Consider the following 23110-nt stretch of genomic DNA (forward strand, 5'->3'; position numbering starts at 1 on the left):
GTGCCTGCAGTGGGGCACTCTGATTCCCACGCAGGAGCCTGGGAAGGGGTGGGGAGCGGGTTGCGTGACCGCCATACCTACTCTGATATAAACTCACTTTCCCACGTGAGAGACCCCGGCACTGGGGAGTGTGATCGCTAAAGATACACAGACAGTTTCTCAGTGGGTACCTGTGAGAAGGGAAGGGTTGCTGCCAGTACTGCGGCCTGAACAACAACCTGATTTTAACACCGCATTTTCTTAAAACTGTTTGTCCAAAATAATGCAGGGCCCTTTGCCATGGAGGGTCCGAGGTCCGAGGCTCTGCCAGGTGGTTCTAGACTGGAACATGCATGCAGCTCGTGGGTCTTGCAAACTGCACCCCTCTCTCCTAGCCTCGTTGGAGCAGGGCAGCTGCTTTCCTTGCAGGGAAGGTTTGGGGTCTTCAGTGCCAGACATGCCTGCCTGTCGCTTCTCATCCCAGAAGCAAACAGAGTATTCTCAGAGCAGACAGTCCCCTGTCTTTGCCCTAGGGCCATGTGCACTGGAAAACATTGGCAATCAGAGTGAGCTGGGGTATAAAGCTGTTCTTTTAAAACTGCCCTTGGGAGGTACAGGGTAGTAGCTTTGCCCTGTGACGGGCTTCCAGGTGCTGAGACATCATGTAGGCATGCTTTCCTGCTTGCTTGCTTAAAGATTTGTTTGATTTTAAATTATATACATGTGTTCATGTCTCTGTGCGAGTATGAACACATGAGTGTAATTGCTCACAGAGTCCAGAAGAGGGTGTCGAGTCCCCCGAAAGTCGAGTTACAGGCAGTGTGGACACGAGCATTTGGAACTGAGCGCAGTCCTCTGCAAGAGCACTACATGCTTTTAACTGCGGAGCCATTTCTCCAGTCCTAAGACCTACCAAGCTGGTGCCCGAGGATGGGTCTGGTACACCACCAGTCGAGTTAGTCCCCTGAAATGTCCCATGGAGCTTGAGAGCTGAAAGGACAAAGGCTGACGAGGTTTTCATGAGGGAAGGAGGGTCCCTGTTTCCTCATCTGCAGAGGAATCGTAGTGAATACCTGGTCCAGTATGCTCCGTGAGCATAGGGGTTAATGCCTGCCATGTGCCTGTTATAAATTGGCACTACGTAAAATGTTCATTAAATAAAGAAATCTCTGGAAACCTTCCATGGCCAGAGGGAATGGGGTATAATAGACAGCACTCTCTTTAACCCCTCTCAAGTTATACACCATTTACTTAAGAGGAGAGCCATAAGCATCTCCAGGGAATCAGGCCACAGTCGTTTGCATTCTAAATGCACAGGAGCTGCTGAATTAGATGTTTAATTTAATTAATGAATATGCATCTCTGAAGAGTCTTTCTCTCAGCCATGGACTCAGCTCCCCCGTCTTTCCCATATCTCTCTTTGAGCCTCGACTTGCTGGAGTGAGCCTTTGAAGATGTACATAGATCAATAACTCTGTTTCCATTACGTGTGCACAGAGAGCCAGGCTGGATTCGGAGTGACTCTGGAGATAAGCAGCCTGTGTGCTGGGAGCTAATTGCATTACAGAGCTCACAAACCTCTCGCCCAACATTGAGGCCCCGGGCCGGGCCGAACCACAGTAGCTCCGCACCACCCCCTCGCAACAAACTCAATTAAGGCATCAAGTTGGAAGTCAGGCTAGGCAGTAAATTAATTTTTAATCTGCGGCTGTAGCTGGCTTTCAAGCACAATGGACATCCTGTGTCCTAACGGCTGCCGATCCAACGAGAAATAAAGGAGACAGACATACTGGACAGCGAGCAAGCTGACCTTTGTCTGGGCCATCCAGAGACAGCCTAACCTGGAGGCTTGCAGCCAGCTAATGAAGTTTGTTTCTGCAGACAGGAGTCCTGGTGGCTTGGACAGACTTAGCCTCACTAGCGATCTTGATGGTGGCGCCAGTTACATTTGCTGAACTGCGGGGAATTTACCTTGACATTGAGACTCTAACCCCTTATGACCTTTCCCACTGTGATTCAGTGTGGTTCTGAGGAAGAGGTCTCTGTCTGTGGTCCTGGCAGGAAAAGGGCAGAGCCCTCAGGTGTGATTTGGTGGGGATGCTCCATTTGTGGGCAGGGCTCAGGAGTTAGAGAGGGAGCCGGGTCTGACCACACTTCCTCCTCCTCCTCCTCCTCCTCCTCCTCCTCCTCCTCCTCTTCTTCTCCTTCTTCTTCTTCTTTTACAAATTAGCTCCCTATGATGAATGAAAACACTGTATTAGGGTTCTCGAGAGGAACAGAACTTGACAGAATGAATCCATCTATACTAAAAAGGGAATTCATTAGAGTACCTTGCAGGCTGTGGCCCAGCTAGTCCAACAATGGTTGTTTCCTGACTGACAGGCCAAGAATTCCGTAGTTGCTCCATCTATGGAGGCTGGGTGGCTCAGCCAGTCTGCATTCTACATTGGAGTCCAAAGAAGTAGGTTCTGGTTCCAGTGAAGAAATGCCTGCCTCAGCATCAAGTTAGATAAACTTGCCAGCGAGGGTGAGGGCAAGCAGGCAAAAAAGCAAAAGCTTCCTTCTTCCAAGTCCTTTTACGTGGGCGGCCACCAGAAGGTACGGTCCCGAGACAGGATGGGTCTTCCCACTTGAAATGATCCAGTCAAGAAAATCCCTCACAGGGGTGTCCAGATTTCTGGGTTTTAGCTGCTTACAGATGCAGTCTAGCTGATTGGTCATTACAAACACTCCTTTGAATGTCTTTCCCCAAAGCAGGTGTGTTGCTCACAGCTGCTACCCCAAAGCCTGGGAGGCTGAGGCAAGAAGGTTTCCAAAAGTTAGATGCCAGCCTGGGCTACACAGTATGACTCTATCTCAAAAAAAAATTCTTTTCTTCAAGTGAGATAATATTCTGGCACTCAGTAGACAATATTTGTTAAGAAATAAACTGTGTGCATTTAAAGCATGTAATTTAGGTGATGACACACGCACATGACCCTGGAACCACGGGCAGGCTCGAAAGCTAGAGACCTTCAGACTGAACAAGGCTTGCTTCACACCCGTTGTGTGCATTTCTGGCCCCATCAGCAGGTGGCCGCAGCATCTGCTCTTATTCTGGAGGGTGCAGGCCTGTAGTTTTGCAGAAGCAGAGTCCTCTGTGTTATTATACATAGCCTGCCCACTTGTGGGACACTCGTCTCAAGATTCTCCCAGGTGTGCATGTGTGAACAGCTTGTGGCCTGCTGGCCCAGCAGTGTCCATCTATAAACATGTCCCCACTAGCAGAAACCTTCCCCTGGGCAGGAACTCAGCTACCATGACAGGCTGCTGGCAGTTCAGTGTTCAGTTTCTCACAGGAAGCCTGTGAGACTTCCACATGAATGCTTAGCTCTCCAGACCAGTGCTTCCCAACCTCCCTAATGCTGTGACCCTTTAATACCGTTCCTCATGTGTGGTGACCCCCAAGCATAAAAGTTATTTTCATCTGTGCCTCATAACTATAATCTTGCTACTGTTATGAATCATAATGTAAATACCTAATATGCAGGATATGGGAGACGCAGCCCCTGTGAAAGGGTCGTCTGACCCCAAAGGGGCTCGACCCACAGGTTGAGAACCACTGCTCTGGGGTGAGACCGCAAGGGTGGAATAGATCACCGGCCCAGGAGTTGATTCCCTTCTATGGGATTCAGGATTCCGCTGTCTATTCTCACCATGGTCCTTCTTGCTCTAGGCTGACCATTTCCCTCCCATAGAGACCTTCTTGTAAGCCATCCATGAGACACCTCAGCCAGCCAGGGCCAGTTTGACTTGTAAAGGCAAAACTGGAGTCCTTCCCGCTGTGTGAGGTGAGCCAATCCCAAGGTGCCAGCAAGGCTGCAGTTTCTCAGTGGTTCCTGGCAGAAGGGCGGCTCCCAAAGTTACGGAGACTAGCAGTGTGCTGTGGGGACATGCAGGGAACCTGTCTACAGACCTGTCTGGGTGAAAATTCTAGGAGCTTCTAAACACATCTGTGACCCTTCCTTAGGCAAGAGTTTCAGCGATTTTCCCAGCCAAAGATACGTACACTTTCCCCTGATGGGTGGGGCTGGAGTTGAAAGGGAGGCTGTGGATAGTCTTGCCAGAGTTAATTTTGTAATGGAGTCCAAGGAATGGAGGAAGGTGAGGGAGAAGGGAGGCCTGTCTGACACCCTTTGTCCCCGTTCATTGGGGAAAGAGGATGTCTAAGAGGGTGGTGTAATTGTGCACCTTGTCCCTCAGCAAGAGACTTGGCCTCTGCCTCCCTCCTGGTTAGAGCGAGGCAAGAGTTCTTCCACTGAGCCACAGTTCAGCTCTAGTTCCCACTCAGGTGGTCCTACATGTGTTTAAAAAACTTAACCACACACAGTACTGGGGCATCAATTTTCTTGTAGAAAACTGCGCTTCCAGGGGCCACTCTGTCATCCCAACCTCCTTTCTCTAGGGGCCAAGCAATAACTACAGCTCGTGTGTGTTTCCCCTCTCCCCTGCCCTCCACAGTCATCAGAGGCTCCAGAGACGGAAGGACAGGGGTCCTGGACAGAGGCGGGAACACCTGGATGGCATCCTGCCTGTAGTTGCTGTGGCTGTGGGTGTGTGTCTGAGCCTCTGTAGCCCAGGTTTACTCCTCTAGGTGGGAAGTGAGGACTAGACCCGAGTCATGGGTGGTAGTGAAGAGAGTGGGGGACAGTTGGAGACCGTCCTGAACACGGGCCAGGTGCCCAGTGAGTGTACTGTCATTCCGTGCCTGTAGCTTATGGGTGTTACCCTGGACCGGTCACGATGGCACTTTCTCTGAATGCTGCAGGCAGGGGAGGACTGAAATGATGTCCTGTTGGAAGGGCACTGGAGGACTGACAGGCAATTCCTCCTAACAGAGAAAATGTACCCATCTGTGGGTCTACCTAACACACTAGAAGTGACCCTTTTCCCCCTCCCTCTTTTCCTTCTTTCTTTCCCTCTCTCCCTTCTTTTCTTCCTCCCTCTTTTTCTTCCTGGTTCCCATCCCTTCTCTCTCTCCCTCCCCCTTTCTTTCTTGTGGTGCTGAGATGAAACCCAGAGCTTCCTGACTGGTAGACAATAGCTCTCCATTGAGCTGGACCCCAGCTCTGAAGGAAGAATTGTGGGAACAGTGTAAAGCCGTGCACCCAGGTTCTGGGTTTCTGGAATATTGGGCTTTTACCTCCTGCACCCACGAGCTGGGTGGCATTCGGTTGGCTGCTATGCCCAAGGGTCCTCTGACTTAAGTCTTTGGCAGGGTTGTGGGATGCTGGGAGTTTAAATCTTCAACAAACTCTAAGTCTCTCTCCTCCTGCTGCTGGCTCAACCTCTGCTTCTGCCTCCACGCTGGTGGATTAGGCTACCGGGGCTATTGGTAGGGCTGACCCTACACCAAGGGCCATTTGATGACCTGGAGTGCCCAAACATGCAGAGCACACGTTGGTGACTGGTGCTGCACATAAAGGTTGGCTATCTGGAGTTCTTTTTCGCTTCAAATCCCAGGATCGTTATATAAACAGAGCCGGGCTCAAGCACCTAACATGCTAACTTGAAAAATAATTTGCAGTTGGATCCCGGCTCCGGATCTTACACTGAAATAAATTCCAGATGGACTAAAGGTCGGAGGGAGCCGGGTAAAATGCTAAGCCCATAAAAACAGTGAATGATTTACTGGGTGGGTGCCACAGGAAGGAGAGGAGCTGGGTGGCCTCAGGGCTTTTAATTTGATGGACACTCACCATGTGGGGGACACCTGGGGGAGACCCCAGGTGCCTGGAGCAATAGTTATGGCTCCTAGGAGGCATCGCTCAGCTCAGGCAGTGGACACAGCCTGCTAAAGAGCCCAGAGGCAGCCACTGAGGACTGGGGTCTCTCCATGATGGCTGCTGGGGAGACTGGCTTAGTAGGGAGAGCAATGAAGCAGGAGCAAGGAGAGCAAGGAAGCATCAGCAGGAGGAAGCGGCTGTGCCAGCACCAGGGTGTTCCCAGTGGGGCTGGCTTTCCTCAGACCGCCATGGCTGTACCAGCTTTAGAGATGACAGTTCCCATGTCCTGGGGTCCTCTTCATTCTCAGAAAACCTGGCAGGCAGGAGGGAGCACTGGGCAGAAAGTGGGGTATCTGGGAGGAAACCTCAAGGCTGGGGCACGTCTCAAACTCAGCGGTCCATGTGCCGGGAGCCATATGCCACCATTGGTGTTCTGCCCTCTAGCTGACCCATCCTGCAGCTGAGACTTCAAAGAAGCCTTATAGGAGAGGCAACAGTTTGTGTTTCCGTGTGTTCATGTGTGCAGGTGCCCATGTGTGCCTGTGAGTATAGAGTCCAAAGGACAGCCTTGGGTGTCATTCCTTAGGTGCCACCTAACTTGTTTTGCATTTTGAGACAGTCTCTTGGCTATAACTTGCCAAGTAAACTAGACTAGCTGGCCAGCCATCCCCGGGGTTCTTCCATGTCTCTCTCTCCCAACAATTAGATTCACACCTGCGTGCCATTGTGTCTAGCTCTTCCTGTGAGTTCTGGGAATTGAGCTCAGGTTATCTCACTGACTGAGCGATCGCCCTACCCTACACCCATATGTGAGAACCTCTTATTCAGCCACAGTCTCCTGGATAGGAATCAGTGGGCTGTGCTGCTGTACTGGACGCCACTGGAATCCTAAGGTGCTTCCCGGGAGGTTTAGTGTATTGATCTTCTGGTCACTGGGTAGCATGTGTGACCAGCATGGAGCCACCAGCTTTCTCAGAGGCCAGGGCAGAAGACAATCTCACGGCATCAAGCCAAGCGGCATTTGAGTCCTAGAGAGATTAATTTCAGGAGGAAATCCTGATTCTATCATTGCAAATCCCCCCAGGGGACCCCTGGGTTGCAGGGAAGAATTTCAATTGTGGCAGTTTAATAAAGCGCCCACTGAATGAATATCCTCTGTGAGCGGTGTTGATCATGAGGCACCTTTGCAGACCCCTAGGGAAGCTGCAAACTGACTCTCATTTGCGGGGAAATCAAGAAATGCCCGTTTCTTAAAAGGCTCTGAACTTAGCAGTATAATATATCCTAGGGACAAGCAAAAAATTGATGTGTAGGAACATGTCCCAGTGTGTTACAAGACATCGAATCCCAAGGTACCAACTCCCACTCTCCCAAGACCTCTGCCCTTAGGATGGAAGGGTCCCCAGGTTGTTTACGGTATCTCTGTGGCCTCCTGACAGAGCCCCCATTCCCACCACGCCCCAGTTCTGATAACCTGTATAACAAGTACTAATGACACACAGTGTCCAGCAGAACATGGCCTGTCCTGTTTGTGTTTTTATTTACGCTTTCGAGGGGGGTGATATTAGTGGTTTGCCTCACGGTAGTATAACTTAGTGTCCTTGAGTTTATTTGATAAAATGTTAGAAGAACATGAATTGATCTTATCAAAATATTCCTACATGAACAGAATAATCAGGGTGTGGATTTGGCACAGGAGGAAGAAGAAACTGTGTGTGTGAGGGTTGAGAAACAAGGCTTGGGAAGAACTGGAGGCAGAACCAGGAAGAAAGACTTCTGCAGGGTACAGGACTCCAGCTGGGTTTTGAAGGTGGAAAAGGAGTTGGATGATGGCCTGGGAGGGCAGGCGTTACAGATAGGGTGTAGAAACACCAGGAGCCAAGGTCAAGAATGCAAGTGGCAGCAGATGTTCTAAGGGCTGAGGCGCCTGTAGGGCGAGTGGAGGCGTAGTGGAGGTGGAGGGGTGTGTGGTGAGTAGGGAAGGAGAGGATAGAGTCAACAGGTCCTTCAGACTCCTGAGAAGCATGACCTGGGAGCTGCCACCCAGCTCCGGCGACAGGCCAGAAGAGGAGGAAGCCCTTCCTCTGAGTTTTCACTGTAGCCTGCAAATTTCCCAGGGGTTATACAGGCAGGAAACACAGGGAGCTTTGATGTAGGAGGGTCATCTGTCTATGTGTTACTTTCATTAGTTAATAAAGAGACTGCCTTGACCTTTTTGATAGGCCAGCCCTTAGGTGGGTGGAGTAGACAGAACAGAATGCTGGGAGAAAGAAGCAGAGTCAGGCAGAAGCAGAGAGCTGCAGCCATGAAGCTGCCAGGTCAGACATGCTGAATCTTTCCTGGTAAGCCACAAGCTCGTGGTGACATACAGATTCTTAGAAATGGGTTGAATCAATATGTTAGAGTTAGCCAAAAAGAGGCTGGAGGTAATGGGCCAGTCAGTGTTTGAAAGAATACAGTTTCCGTGTAATTATTTCAGGGGTAAGCTAGCCGGGATCTGGACAGAACACAGCCGCTGCTCCTTTCCCAACAGAGCTTACAGGAGACCCGCCCATCAAGTGTTTCCTGATTGGTTGCTGGGGCAGTCAGTCCAAGTAGCCACTCAAACATTACTGTGGTCTTCTCTGGGCACTTTGTTCTTAGGATCTCAGGGCACATGCTCAAATCCTGTGGTGAAGGGGGAGCCAAGAGGGAGACATACAGACTACCAAGATGAAAGAGAATTGGTGTATGTGTCTGGGACCAAGTCACCTTAGCCTGGCTACCTTAAAGGGGACACTTCTCACCTTGACCTAGCACAAGAACAATGTGTTAGCTTGCAGGGGCTACATTATTTGGTTTTAAACAGAAAGCAGGAAGTAAGACTTGGATAAAATCTTCTATTTCTTAAAAATGACTAATTAAAAAGATTTAAAAAAAAACCCCAACTTCTAAATAAAAATGTGAGTACTAGCTCTGAGTTTGTTATCGGGTTTAGATGGAGGTGTGGCCTCAGTCGTTCATCTTGCGTCCAGCTACTAAAATAGGAAAGATAAGTCTCTCCAGTTCTCAGCATTTTAAGCATGTTTCAACAAGGCACAGGCTACCCACTACTCTGCAGGGATGGAGTTGATGGTGAATATGGTGATGATGGTGATGATGGTGATGATGATGGTGATGGTGCAACCAATACTTTAAAAGTCCCTGATAGGTGCCAAGGACTTCCTGGGCAATATTCTGTCATTAACTCATTGAACCCTACCAACAATCCAAAAGAGAGGACCCTAATGCTGGGCCCCTTTATTGACATTCCTTTCTGTTCTTTAACGGATACATGGACAACACTTGGGAGTGGGTGCTCCAGGGGGACAGTGGCTTTGTGTGGGTGGCACAGGTGATTCCCTGTGGTGTGTGACATGTTGCCACCATCCAGTTTGCTAGCACTAGGCTTCTACGGTACAAGGTGACGTCATTAGTGTCTTTGTTCCCCTGTACAGTCATTCCTCCTTCCCGTCTACCTCTCTCCCCGTCTTCTTTCTCCTTCTCTGTCCCCCCTTCCTCTCTTCTATTTATTTCTTTTTGTTAAAGGATCTCACCCTAGCCTAGTGTGGCCTGAACCTCACTGTGTAGCCCAGGCTGCCTGGGAACATGTGGCTACCCCCCTGCCTCAGCCTCCCAAGTGCTGGGATGATAGGAGCCACCACCCTTGCCACACCCTTTCTTTAAGGAAAGTTTCTGAAGTCAGCGTTCCCACTAGGCGAAGTTCAAGAGGGATGTGGCTCCCCGTTCATGGTCCCTGGCAGTGTCTGGATTGTTTCCGACTATGGCGACTGTGGTATTGAGACCAGCAAGAGCCATTGTGCGGCTGTGGCCACAGCCAGCCTGAAGCACCACTTCCTGGTCTTTAAAGTGCGAACCCAGTCAAACCCACTGCTGCACCTGTCTCCAGAGTCAGGTGTGCCACTATCCCCGTTTTATAGGTGAGAAAACACAGAGTTGGAGCGATGGGTTAGAAACCAGCGTGCAGAGCGGCCCCAGGCTGTGGCCTGTCCTCAGGACAGTGGGGGAAGGCTGCGGTGTACTGTGGCTCATCCTGGCCTCCATGCCTGGCAGGGTGAACCTCTCTCTCCTTCCTTCCTTCCCAGCCACCAGGAGAAGTTCATCAGTCACTTTTCTTTTCTTCTTAGACTTATTTCATGTTGTGTGTATGAGTACTTTGCCTGCATGTATTTCTGGTGTGCCACATGCGCACCTGGTGCTTGAGGAAGTGGTGAGCCTCCATGTGGGCTCTGGGAATCGAACCCAGCTCCTTTGTAAGAGCAAGAAGTGCTCTTAACCACTAAGCCAAACTCTCTGAGCCCCTATTACACACTTAAAAAAAAATCTCTCCCCTCCTGCTCTCTTGATGGATCTCACTCTAGCCCAGCCCTGTTGTGAACTCACTGTGCACTCAAGGTTGGTTTGGAACTCATGGCTATCCTCCTGCCTCGGCCTCCAAAGGACGAGGATTCCAAGCATGGGTCAGCCTACCTGGCTCATTCTTTAATCCATAGCTGGCTCCATCTTCAGTCTTTGGCTCCGATGGAGCACAAAGTGCTTATTCTTGCCTCCTGGCTGTGGTGTCAGCTCTTTTCCCCAGGAAGGTCTCTGCATCCTGGCCCCGAGCCTGCGGGGCTGCGGTGTAAGCCCTTCGTCTCGCAATTTCTCCCCTGGTGTGATGCGTTTAGGATTTGGGACTTCGTTTATGCCATGTGGTGCCTGCATATGCCTAGGCAGCTCCGACGGCTGCTTCCAGCAGCTTGTGTTAAAGAGCTTGCGCCCCCTTCTCATCCTGCCAGCGCCTTGCCTTGCCTTGTCTTAATCCTCCTCTCTGCAGCTTCCCAGGCCCAGCAGGACACTTGGCTAGCAGGAGCAGTACTGTCTGGCTTGATTCTCTTTTTTTTTTTTTGGGCGATTGCTTCGGTCTGAGTATGAGCAAGCACATGTCCACGCACCCCCAGGCACCATCTGCTTCTGCTGGAGGAGGTAAACACCTCCACTTTGCTCCAGAGTCATCACTGCAGGGCTCGAGCCAGCATATCATAGCATCCGAGCTGCTCTTGGGACTTGGGGAACAATCTCCTGAGACCCCAGATTTGTGGGGTATGGAAGTCACCGTTCATAGTGGGCCCCTGATAGTATGGGAACCATTTCATTTGTGGGTAGGTACAATGGTTTTGTCCCCTGGCACTAAGTCAGGCCCTTCTTTTGCCTGCTGGCCCAGCCTCCCTGCTCCCTCCTTCTCACCCTTTCCCACTCCCCTCCCTCTTCTTTCTTATCATACTTTGCTTTGGCCCTGTGGTATTCAAGTCTGCATTAAAAGACCCAGAAAGCTCCAAGAGATATATTTTCATGCTCAAAATAAGATCCAAGGTTCTTAGCACAGCCACAGGACACGCCCATTGGCAGCTCCTCCCTCTCCCCCATGATCCACCCCTAGGCTGTCCAGCCTAGTCACACCAGAGGCTCACCGTCTTCCAGTCTGTCCCCACTCCATGCCTTCACCAGCACGGCTTCTGTCTGTAGCACTTTTCCCTGAAGAGCCACGTCAGCGCCTTCCTTATCTCGCTTGGCTTCCATCTTCCCTGGCATGGTGTCCTGGTAAGCTGCCATCTGGGGGAGGAAGACACAGGAGGGCTATTTTCAACCACTAGACTCTCGTGGACCTGGGCCAGACAGAGACTCTCATGACCGCTCTCAGGGGCTGATATGAGCTGATCCAGGGCGGCCCTGGCTGCCCATGCGCCTAACCCATTCTTCCCGTCGCTCTTCCCTGTTCAGATTTTGCAGTATGCTCCCTGGCCTGTATGTGGTACCCACGACAGTTGTTTTTTCTCACATGAGGAGAGTGGCACTTTTCTCTAGTGTGGTGCTCAGTGCCTGGAACAGGCCTGGCAGTCGCGGGTATCCGGGGAATTCCAGGCGCTAGTCGCACACAGAGGCGTCCGGGGCAGCAGTATCTGTGACGGCGGCGACAGCAGACTGGGACGAGGGTGCGCTCATCACTAGACTGGGACTGTGCTTCCTCTGCTGCTCGCAGTGCTGTTGATTCTCGGATATATCTGCAGAGCGTATACTATGCTGCGGTGATAAGTGACCCCCTGCCTCTGCAGCTTTCACAGCCTGGGGAAGCTTGCTTCTCGCTCCCACCACCCACCACCCACCACCTGTCCGTTCTGATCGGCCGGAACATCTGCTCTGCTGCTGCCCCACGGGGACCCAGGCTCATCTGGCGCTTTCCACGATGGGGAGAGAGGGGTTTAGGTGATCTGCCCTCCAGTCTTGGGTGCTCAACCCCTCTGCTACCCTGGGCTGAGAATAGACCATATGGTCCATCCTGTGAAGGTGTCCCTGGAGGAAAGACCCAATCGAAGCTTTGCAACAGGGTAACCGTCGCAGCGCTTGGGAAAGGAACTGAGCTGAGGGCGAGGGTAAGGGTGCAGATGGAGTTGCTGGAGGCCCCCAGGCGCCCTGTTCCACATCCAGCAGCAGAGGCGCTAGGGTCTTCCCATGAGCCCAGCTCCACAGTCCTGCTTGTTATAGCTGAGTTTACTTCTGAAGCCCTCAGAGATCTGCTGCCGGTGCTTGGGGCCCCAAGACGTTTGAGGCTGCCCTCAGAGAGGTACAGTCTCAGAGGAGCCATACTTTGTCTGGAGGCCACCCACCCACAGTGCTCCTGGATGTAAAACAAAACAAAACAAAACAGTGGTTATCACAGTAACCACTTCCCCAGGAGTTTCTTATCTCTTAATCTAGGACTCTCTAGCCTGGGGTTTCACCAGTGAGTCAGGCATTCTTCCACCTTCGTCTAGATTTTGGCACCACGGGGGGGGGGGGGGGGGGGCTTCTCCGCTTAGGACGAGTTAACTTAGGATATGAGGAAAATCACTGTGCAGCTGGGCTAGAAGATCGAGACAGGAGGCTAGTCTGGGGTTCAGGGTAAGCTCAAGGACAGCGTGGGCAACCTTTCAAGTCTGTCTCAAGATTAAAAAAAAAAAGTGAATCTGAGATGTGGCTCAGTTGTCAACTGCTTGCCTAGAATGCATGAGACCCTGCATTCAATTCCCGCTACCAGTAAACCCCACCCCGCCCCCCAAAAAATGACTAATGAGTTTGGGAAGACCATTCTCTCCCTGAACTGGATCTCCATCCACCGTTCACCTGGGAGGAGGATACAAGGCTACTTTCCCTTTAAAAAAGTGGTCGATCCGCTGAGAGGGTGGCAGGAACAACTCGGGAGACCCCTGCACCGAATACTGAGTCAGCGAGCGTGTGACAGAGGTGGGCTGTAGCATAGGTATAAGTAAATATTATGGACACGGTGATTCTTCTGGGACCTGTCACAGCAAGGTGTTTGTTTAAACTTTCCGATGCTATTGGTATTGTACCAAACTCAAGTTTTACCACAGCCTCCATCCTGGGTCGACACTTTCATAAGCCGTCCCTCATACACTTTGCCTCTTTATGTCTTTGAAAGGCTTCATTCAGAGCTGGAGGGAGGGGCTGAAGAGATGGCTTAGTGGTTAAGAGCCTGTGTTGTTTTTGTAGTAGATGTGAGATCAGTTCGCAGCACTAACGTTGGTAGGCACGCAACGGCCTCTAGGGAATCTGGCGCCCTCTTCTGGATACTCTGGACACTGCATGCACATGTATACTCCCTCATACACGTAAGTTAAAAATACATCTAAAAAAAAAAGCGGGGAGACTAAACTTTACCCTATTGACCTTTATTTTTTATTTTAAAAATTTATTTATATGTCTGGCTGTTTTGTCTATATATATGTCCTTGTACTGTGTACAGTGTCTGGTGGTGCCTGCAGAGGCAAGGCAGGGGTATCGAATCCCCTAGACTTGGAGCTAGAGATGGTTGTGGGCCACCATGTGAACCCAGTTCTCTTAACTGCGGAGCCGTTTCTCCAGCCTCCCACTGACCTCCTCTCAGGTATTCAGGGCACTGACAATGAGGTACCCTTGTCTTTCACAGCGTTTGAGCTGGTTTAGCATTCTGTTCAGATGAACCCAGCCTGGACTGTCTAGCTGACATTTTTGCTGAGGAAAAGCTGGGTATGGAGAAGTGTGTGCTACGACCTACCAGGTCACTTATTCATGGGAGACTGCCTTAAAGGGTGCTGACGTCATGAGAGAGGCAGGGTGGGCTCCGTCCGGTGCCATATGTACAGCTAATTCACGAATGAATTTTGCAAAGCTTTTAGCCCAAACCCTAGACAGTGATGTTTCCCTGTTAAATTCCACATGGCACCCAGGACTGCCAGCTTCTGATTTTGCCTTTAAATGAAGGATGCAGGGAGTGGAGTGGACAGGACACGGGTCTGTGCCCACATCAGTCATGCTGACCCAGCTGTCACGGACTTCTGCTTCGATGACGTGCAGGGCACAGGGAGTTTATGCACACTGCACAATACTCCTGTCTTCCACATTTCCCTTCTCTTTGGAAGTGGCCAAAGAGTTGTGACAAGCCATCACTTGCAGACAGCTCCCTGGAGAGAAGACTCATGTTTACTGTGGCCATTGCCTTCCTCGCTCCTGTCCAACAGAGTCCTGTGCCTTTTCAGACATCCGTCCCTTTTCCTGGTCTCCATGTATATCCTGAGTGGGGACAAGAGAAGCCTGAAGGTTCTTGAACAAAGGTTTCTCCTTTCTTCTCGGGGACCTCCCAGCACCCCCAGGCTTCCCCATTTCATGTACTTCCATGCAAAGATGCCCAGCTTTGCTAGATCCATTTAACTGCAGCCCAAGTGTCCGTCTCACACATGGGGACGAGTAGAGGTTGGTTACTCGCTATTCCTGAGGCCGGTCCACTTTGGGGGCTTACAGCTATGTGTGCTCACTCGTCTCCTGATATACACTGGGTTGTTGTTGTTGTTTGTTTCTTACGAACCATTCCGGACTCTCTCAAGGACTTAGTAAACACACAAACAACCCAAGTTCATTGGTGGGTGGCTTTGAAGTAATTGCATAGACTCTGTTTTCAGGTTAGACCCCCCCCATTTCACTTGCTGAGTCCTCAAAAAAGACTGAAAGATCAACAGGCGCCTGTTTTAAGATCTAAGAGGGTTCATAAAGTGGTATTTCTTCTGCCTGTGTCTAATGATGCAAGTCAGCATGAACCTTGCTCCCATAGAGTCAGTAGAACAAGAGAGTGGATGAATAGATGGCCTGGCAGGTAAGGGGGCCTTGCTTGAAATGGATTTCTAGCCTTGAGAAGGCAGGGCTTGGATGGATATTAGCTTTCAGGAGCACCGGAAGGTGTAGCCCATCTTGACTTCCTGTCTCACACTCTCTTGCTTCCTGTCTACGGTTATGTGAATAAGAGCTCCTACATATTCATCTCCCGTGGATACTGTCATGCCTTCGTCACTAGGATGGACTGAACCCTTTGAACCTGTGAGCCAGAATGAAGTCTCCCTCCCTTAAGTTGCTAGGGTCAGGAATTTTGTCACAGAAGCAAAAGTACTGCTAGTAACTGCTAATACCAACCGTGAGAGCATCAGCCCCGAGCCTCCCTCCTGGTATTGGTGGTAGCTAACAGTCTTGAGTGGTCCTTGGCTGCAGAGTCCCGCCCCAATCTCTGCCTCAGTCCCCCTAGAGTCCTCTGCCCTTATCCTTCTGTGCCTTCAAACTGCCCTCTTGAAGAAGGTCAGCAGGTATATGGCTGCAGGCTCCCCCCCCACAACCCCGTGCAACCTCATTCTAACTTAGACTGGCCCATGAGCCTGTCTTCAAAGAGAGCAACATAATGAGACTCCGGAATCTCAACGTAGGAAACTGGTGGCGTGGCCCAATTCACCCCCACATACGCATACGGTTATGAGGAATTTTTATTGGGTTCTTGGGTGCTGGGTGGGGTAAGATGTTTTAGGTCCTAAGAGTTGATTCCTACCAGTGGCTTCCCCTTTCAGAAGCGAGTCTCCATTTGATATAGCCACATAGAATGTGAGGCTCTCTCATGGCTTGTGGTGTGGGTCATGGGAAGGAACAGGTACACAGGAGAAAAATCCTGTTGCTATCCAGGTGTGTGTGTGTGGGGGCTCCTGATAAGGTTATTCCAAGTGAGATTGGGTTCTCAGAAGGTCCCAAAGGACACGAGGCCATGCCTGGTGAAGGGCCTGGTTGCCGTGGCTGTATGTAGCTAGCGACTCTGCTCCGCAACCAAGAGTTGTCCAGAGAGAAGTTCAAGTGGGTTAGCCTTGCAGAACTCTGGGTACCCAACCCAACTAGGTCTTTACCAAAGATGGTGGCAGACCACACAAGATTAAAGAAGGGGTTTGATAGGAGTCATGGCCCTGAATCTGAAACATACTGGAAAGAGCAAGGAAAGTAGAAATCCACCTGCCGTGAAGCCCGGCTTTGGGACCGCTATCATCTTTGTGGTAGCTGTCATACTTGCCTTTCCCAGGAGGTGAAAACCCTGGCATTAGTACCTTATCGTCTCAGTCCCTGGGAGGGAGTGACTTCCTGTTTGCCGTGAGCAAACACTGCCTCTCAATAAATCCATCTTTTGGTATCATAACTGGGGGTGGGGGAGGAAGACCTGTGGTCATTAAGGCTTCCTGCTAAGAGATCCATTAACAACTTGGGTGGGACGCAGTATCGTTCACTGGCCTGGAAAAGTTCGAACCATGGAAGAGGAGGAGCGGGCTGGGCACCAGATGGATGCACAGTGTTGGGGTCGGACTTTGACTCACAGTCTCCAGGGTGTAGCGACCCATAGCTAGCATCCTCAGCAGCCAGGCTGCAGCCCCACGCAGCTGAGAGATGGGAAGAACGCACGCGAAACCGCACAGGAGTTGGAGTCCTATGCCGCCTCAACCTACCTCAAAGGAAGCTGGCCTCGGGCCTGCGTGGCTGCTTTAATTTCATGGCCAAGCTGGCAAGTCATCTGAGTGACAGATTTTGTTTGCAGCAGCATATAAAGTGACGGTTTCAGGGGGGGACGTGTGTCTTGGGGGCTCCTTAGGAATCCAAGGTCAAAGGCTAGGGCTATAGCTCAGTGGTAGAGCCCTTGCTTGCCTGGCATGTGTAAGGTCGTAGGTTCAGTCCTCAGCACTGCTGGGTTAAAAAAAAAATCAGGATGTCCCTGGGTTTTAGAGATCAGTATCTTCCTTCCCATTTTTCCATCTGTCTAAGCGTCAGGAGTGTTGCCTCTGGTAACCTCTTAAAAAGGGTCACCTGCCCTTGCCTTCGAGACAGCCCATTCAGATAAGTCCCGATTGACCACCCTTCTGCCATCTCCCTTCCTTTCTAGGAATCTCCCAGCTGGGCTAACAAATGCCCTTCACCTTTGGGGCCCCAAGGATGGTATCAGCTGTTGTCAGTGCTCATACGCCCCGGATCTGGCTCACCTAGAGGGTGCCAGTGGTTGATATGAGCTTGTCCCTGTCGCCGGCAGAAGAAAGCCAGCTTCCAGCAGCTGTGTTTGTTCACGTGGGGAGGTGCGCCTGTTGGGGATCATAAAATATTATGATCCCATATGTCCCACCAATCACGCCTGTTTCCACTTTTGTCTGGTGTGCGCGTTATCACCCTGTTAGGAGCTGTCCTTGGGGAGACAATGAGGGACGGCTTGGTGGCGAACTGACTCCTTTGGGTAACAGGTATTGACGTGCGGCTGCAGGGAGCCTGGGCTGGTGTCTGGCTATGGCGGCTGAGCCTCGTCCCTGGGGCGATCTCTACCGTCCTCATGTTCAAGGTGTACAGACGTGTTCTCTCCAGGCACCCTGCGCAGGGCAATGATAATACATACATACGATGCGCGTATGCCACCCCATGAGGCTGGGGCTCTGTCAGGCTCACTTTACAAGTGGAGAAACTGAGCCGCAGGAGCTTGAACAGAAGCTTGGGTTTTACTCTTTCATTAAATAAAAAAGTGTGTGTGTGTGTGTGTGTGTGTGTGTGTGTGTGCACGCACATGCACACATCACTGCCATAGACGTGAAGGTGAGAGAAGAACTTGTGGGAGTTGGTTCTCTCCTTCTACCACATGGGGTTCAGGGTTGAATCTCAGGTTGTCAGCCTTGCCAGCAAGTGCCTTTACCTACCGAGGCATCTTGAGGCCTTATACAGCTTACTTACAACTGGTTGTGGAGTACTCAGAAGCTGGAGGGAGGCAGTTTGGCTTAGCCTACGGTATTGTCCCTTTTGTATCATCCTTTCAAGAAGGCAAAGGTGACAGTATTGTCTGTGGACAAGTCTTGGGAAAGGGCAGGGGCTTATGAATGACTAGTATTATTCTTTAAAGACAGCAGCATCTGCTGCTATTGCTGTGTCTTAAGTCACCCCAGGCTTGTGTCTGCAGAGGGTTCCCATGGCTTGTCCCTGTGGGTCAGGAGTGGTGAGTGGTACCTTGAACAGGGTCTGCTCTGGGTCTGACATAGGCTCATAGGCAAGGTGTCGTCTGACCTAATCTGGGGTGGGGGGGTTTCTGTTCTCAAACTCACCCAGAAGTGACCCATCTTCCACTCATATGGCTGTGGCATCTCTGGTGGCTGGACACACAAGGCTGAGGCAAAAGTTGATTCCTTACTGGCTCTGAGTGTTCCAGCCCCTCATGGGACTTCCAGGGGTTTCTAGTTTATGGACACATTGCCTGTTTTCTCGCTGGTCTTCATAGAGCCTTCCTGGCATGTGTTTATGTCTAAGGGAGCCTGGGTATATGGCGGGAGGGGCCTCTATCCTGCAGGACTTTCTTCTTAGCTTTCACATTTGCAGTGGCCCGACTTCCAAATGAGGCTGCCTCCTGGGAGTTGGGGTCAGCAGGTCACTGCGTGACGCTGGTGGCAGGGAACACAGCTCACCCGCCACACAGCAGGTCATGGCCGATCTGTGTGGGTAAGGTCACAGCGCCTGACATGATGACAGACATCTCCTGGCTTGTGGTCAGTTCTACCGCTCAAGCACTGACTCTGTGTTGTCATCTCTGCTCTGTCCTGAACCATGCTGATCCAACCTTGCCCGAGACCCCACCAACCCTATGGATGCCACCACTGCTTGCTGCAGCCGTCTGCCTTCTGGGGGTAGTGAGTGAGTAGCATCCTAGAGCTGGAACAGGAGAGAGCTGTTAGGAGCACCTTGCCTTCCTTTCCAGGCATATGGCCTGGGCTTGGAAGATGCACCTTGCCAGGCCCTGTAGCATAGAGCCATGCAACTCAGCTGCCCTTATTTCCTAAGATTCTCCATCCTCCAAGCTCCTCGCTCTCCCCAACTCCTCTGTCTTCTCTGCCTTCCTTCCCAGAGTCCTCCCAAATTCTTCCTCCTGGCTCATCCCTGCTCCCAGCTCCCCTCTCCTTTCTTCCCTCTCTCCCAGCCCTTCTTCACACCAGCTCTTCTTGTCTTTGATCCTCTCTTATCCCAGCTACTCCTTCACCTCGGCTTCTCCCTCTTTCCAGTTCCCCACACTGGGCTCCTCCCTTCTTCTGAGTCATCTGTCCCGCTCCTCCCCAGCCAGTTGTGCTCAGGGCTGCAATCGCTTCCCACAGTTGCCCAGCCAGTTATCTCTGGTACCTGAGCATCCCTGCTGGGACCCAAGCTCCGCCCACTCCCTTCAGAATAGCTCCTGCATTAACTGTCTGGAATCCCAACTGCAAGTGCCATCTGTCCCCAGACGGCATCTTCGGATGCCGCTTCCTGAACTCCTGTTGTTCATGGGAGACAAATGGCAAGAAGGATGTTTCACAAACAGAGTAGCCCATGGGTCTCAGGGTTCTTGGATGCCACCTGAGTCACTGGATATGGAGCTATTCTGAGCTTGTTCCTTGTGTTTTATGTGTTAATGAAGGTCTGGCTCCATAGAGCACATATCCCGTGGCCCCAGGGGAGGTCTGCCATGGCATGATTCGAAAGGAAAGAAGTCTTTGTGTTAAAAATGGAGCTGTCTAAAGCTAAGACCCCCTGTACGTCAGCACAGCCTGGGTGGGAATCTAACTCCACATCACCACCTTGAATTCCTTTCTTACCCCAAAGTACAGGACTGATAGAGGCACCTGCCTCGCCAAGTGGTTGTCGTGACAACCACAGAATTTCCTTTTGGGCACCGCTTAGCCTGGCTCGCTACCACCACCATATTTATAGAAGCGGGCCTCGTCCGTTGCTTTTTGTGGTTGCTGTTCCGAATGCGAGCAGACGCCGGTGAAGCTCTCCCAGACACGGAGTGTGCTATTTCCGGGGTCTCTGACAAAGTCTCCCCCACGGCCCTAGTGGTTGGCTTTAGTTGGTATGAGCTGTCTCGTGCAGCCATCTTTCCAAGGTCAGGGCCCTAAAGAACCATTAAAATTCCTACTGCAAATCAGAGGCCAACTTGGGGAGCCACAATCCTCTACGGGTAGAGCTTAATTTTAGATTTTGGAAACCTTTGTATCATTTCTGAGCAGTGTTGGGGGTATGACTATGACTCTGCCTGCAGAGGAAATGCAGCAGACGTATGCACAGGAGCTATGTGCAGTTCTTCACCACAGAAAGTGCCGTTCACGCCAGAGGCCCAAAGACGAGGTAAGGTCACCGTGTTCAGGACAGCAAGCGGCAGGCGTCACGTAGTCTGATTGCCACGTCTCAGTCACTGCAGCTACTCAAGATGTGATGGGCGTTGTGGAAATGCTTTTTCCTCTCAGGGCGTTCATGCTGAATTCTTAAGTGTTCAGTGGGATATACTTTCTGTCTTAACGGAGGAAGAGGTCTCCAAGGGCATCTGTAGCGCTGGGTAAATGGTTCCGTGAGCAAGCTCTGGGGTCAGGACCCCTTTTAAAATCCCAGCTCCACCATCACCTTCCTGTGTGACCCCAGCAAGTTAGCAAACTGTTCCTCAGTCGCTTTCTCTCCGTCAGATGGGTGTGACAGGGACACTGGGCCCACAGAGTCATTGTCGAGTTTGAATGAGTCCAAGTTGGAGAAATGCCTAGGGCCAGCAGAATGGCTCAGGGGGCAAAGGCGTCTGCCGCTAAGCCTGACCACCTATGTTCAATCCTTGGGATCCACAAGGTGGAAGGAGAGCATCAACTCCTGCAAGTTGCCTTATGATGTGCACACATGCATCATGATGTGCATTGTGCACAGGCTTGCACACATGTATGCATGTGCATGTGTGTGCACGCACCTCCCAATACATATTTAGTGCTTTGCTCAAGAATGCCTTCATAGTCAGCTTCTTTTGTATCTGGCTCATTTGGTGTGTGTGTGTGTGTGTGTGTGTGTGTGTGTGTGTGTGTGTACATATGTATGCAGGTACAGTTGCACCTGTGTGTGGAGTATACATATGTGCGCAGGTATGTGGAAGTCAGAGGCCAATCTTAGTGTTAGTTTGTGGGTGCCACCTGCTTTTCATCCACTTTATATCTTGAGATAGAGGTTTTCACTGTCCTGGGACTCACCAAGCAGGCGAGGATGGCTGGTCAGAGAGCCTCAGGGATCCCCTTCTTCTGTCTCCCTGACTGTGGAATTTTAAGCACGTACCACCATGCTGGCTTTTATTCATGGGTTCTGGGGATTGAATTCAGGTCATCCTTCCTACAAGGCAAGCAGCTTACTAACTGAGCCATCTACCAGTCCTTGGTTCTGGCCTTCATGTTCTTTTGAGTGAGTACCTGTTGTTGGGCTTGTTTGTATGATATATGTGACACTTGTGTGGGGCATGCTAGCAGGGCTGTGGGGTTTACTCACAAACATGAGATTTCCCACACAGCTCTCATAATTTGCCTACCTATTCTGCTGACCTTGGCCAAGTGCTGACAACGTCTGGCATTTTTCTGGGCACTTGCTATGAACTCAGCCACTGTAGATCATACCACGTTGTCTCCAGAAAAGCTCTGTGGGGTGAATTAGACCCGTGAGAGCTGAAGGTCACAACAGGACTGGTGTCAGAGCTCTTGGGGGACCGTTTTCTAGTCACAACTTGAATAATGCCCACGGCTCAGTCAGTCTAGGCCAGTGGTTCTCAACCTTTCCTTTAACACAGTTCCTCATCTTGTGATCCCCCCGCCCCCCGCAACCATAACATTATTTTCATTGCTACTACATAACTGTAATTATGCTATTCTTATGCATCATAATGTAAATATCTGCGATGCAGAATACCTCATATGTGACTGCTGTGAAGGAGTGAGTCGATTTCCAAAGGGGTCGCGACCCACAGGTCGAGAACCACTTCTCTGGGCGCTCACAGATCCGCTGACCACTGTCAAGGGTCAGTGCAGAAGAGTCACATAAACACTTGCCTGAAGTTTGTGCCGCTCGGTCTGCACCACCAGGGAGGACTGCTCCGTCTGTGACCTCGTTGTATGGATCCTTAGAGCTAGTACTGCGCATGAGCCACCCACTCACTGTGGACAGATGACTCTCGTTCCCAGCTCTAAGCTATTGACATCACGATTACTGTGGGAAGCCTTCCCCTATATCTTAGACAAGCCTTTTTCTGAGAGTGACTTTATCACTGTCTTGAAAGGAGTTTCCCTTTATAAATGTAGTTACTTTTAGAAAGACAAGGTGACATGTGCCAAAGGTAACTTGGAATTTATGGTGGGAACATTTGACTGCTTTTTGGTGGGCTCAGATGTCCTCCACTGGCAGGGCTGGAGAGATGGCTCAGCAGTTAAGAGCATTGGCTATTCTTCCAGAGGACCCAGGTTCAATTCCCAGCACCCACATAGAAGCTCATTACTGCGTGTAACTCCAGCTCCAGGGTATCCAACACCCTCACACAGACATTTATGCAGGAAAAACACCAATGCACATAAAAGTAAAAATAAATAGTATATAAATCATTTTTTTAAAAGTCCGCTTACATTTACCCCCATTTAATCAAACAAATCCAGAGAATGTGGGCTTTCTGAGTTTTTTGACCCGACACGGACAGCAATGATATCCGTTACATTATAAGCAATAGTTTCCAACTTAATGCCCTGGGCGTGACTTCTAATCAAGTGGGTCATTGGACCATGAGAAAGAGAAGCAGGGATGGTTGGGTACAAGCCAGGCTGGGGCAGCCTTTCTTTTTTTTTTTTTTTTAAAGTTTATTAAAATATAAAAGTTTCCATTTTTGCCCTGCCTCCCAACACCCTCCCACTCCCCCGACTCCCTCTCCTCTTCCCTCTCCATCCCTAAGAGCAGTCCGAGTTTCCTGTAGGGCAGCCTTTCTTAAATCTCTCCCACACCATGATAAATTTTTAGCGTTAGCTTAATATCTAAAAAGATGGGTCTTGAGGATCATGTTTTGAGGACCTCTTTTCAGGATACTGGGGCATCCTCAGTTAGTAACCTCCCTTCCCCCACCCCCTCCAGAGCGGAAACTGTAATCCTCCAGCCTTGCCACCTGGCCAGGAGGCTTCCGGGGGCTTTACTGT

General features: G+C 50.8%; 1 protein-coding gene across 8 annotated transcripts in view; it reads left to right on the top strand.

Annotated features, from left to right (window-relative positions):
• Window positions 1-23110, top strand: part of Rimbp2 (RIMS binding protein 2) — a 190343-nt gene that overhangs the window by 61310 nt on the left and 105923 nt on the right. The window contains exon 1 of one of the 8 annotated variants that reach the window (XM_087903609.1): window positions 11228-11363. The exons of the other annotated variants lie outside the window; for them this stretch is intronic. The gene's annotated coding sequence lies outside the window, so the exon portion shown is untranslated. Of the gene's footprint in view, window positions 1-11227; window positions 11364-23110 lie in introns of those variants that run through there. 8 annotated transcript variants of the gene reach the window in all.

This window comes from Myodes glareolus, chromosome 2 (assembly GCF_982192425.1).
Source record: "Myodes glareolus chromosome 2, mMyoGla1.1, whole genome shotgun sequence".
Classification (NCBI taxonomy): Eukaryota; Metazoa; Chordata; class Mammalia; order Rodentia; family Cricetidae; genus Myodes; species Myodes glareolus.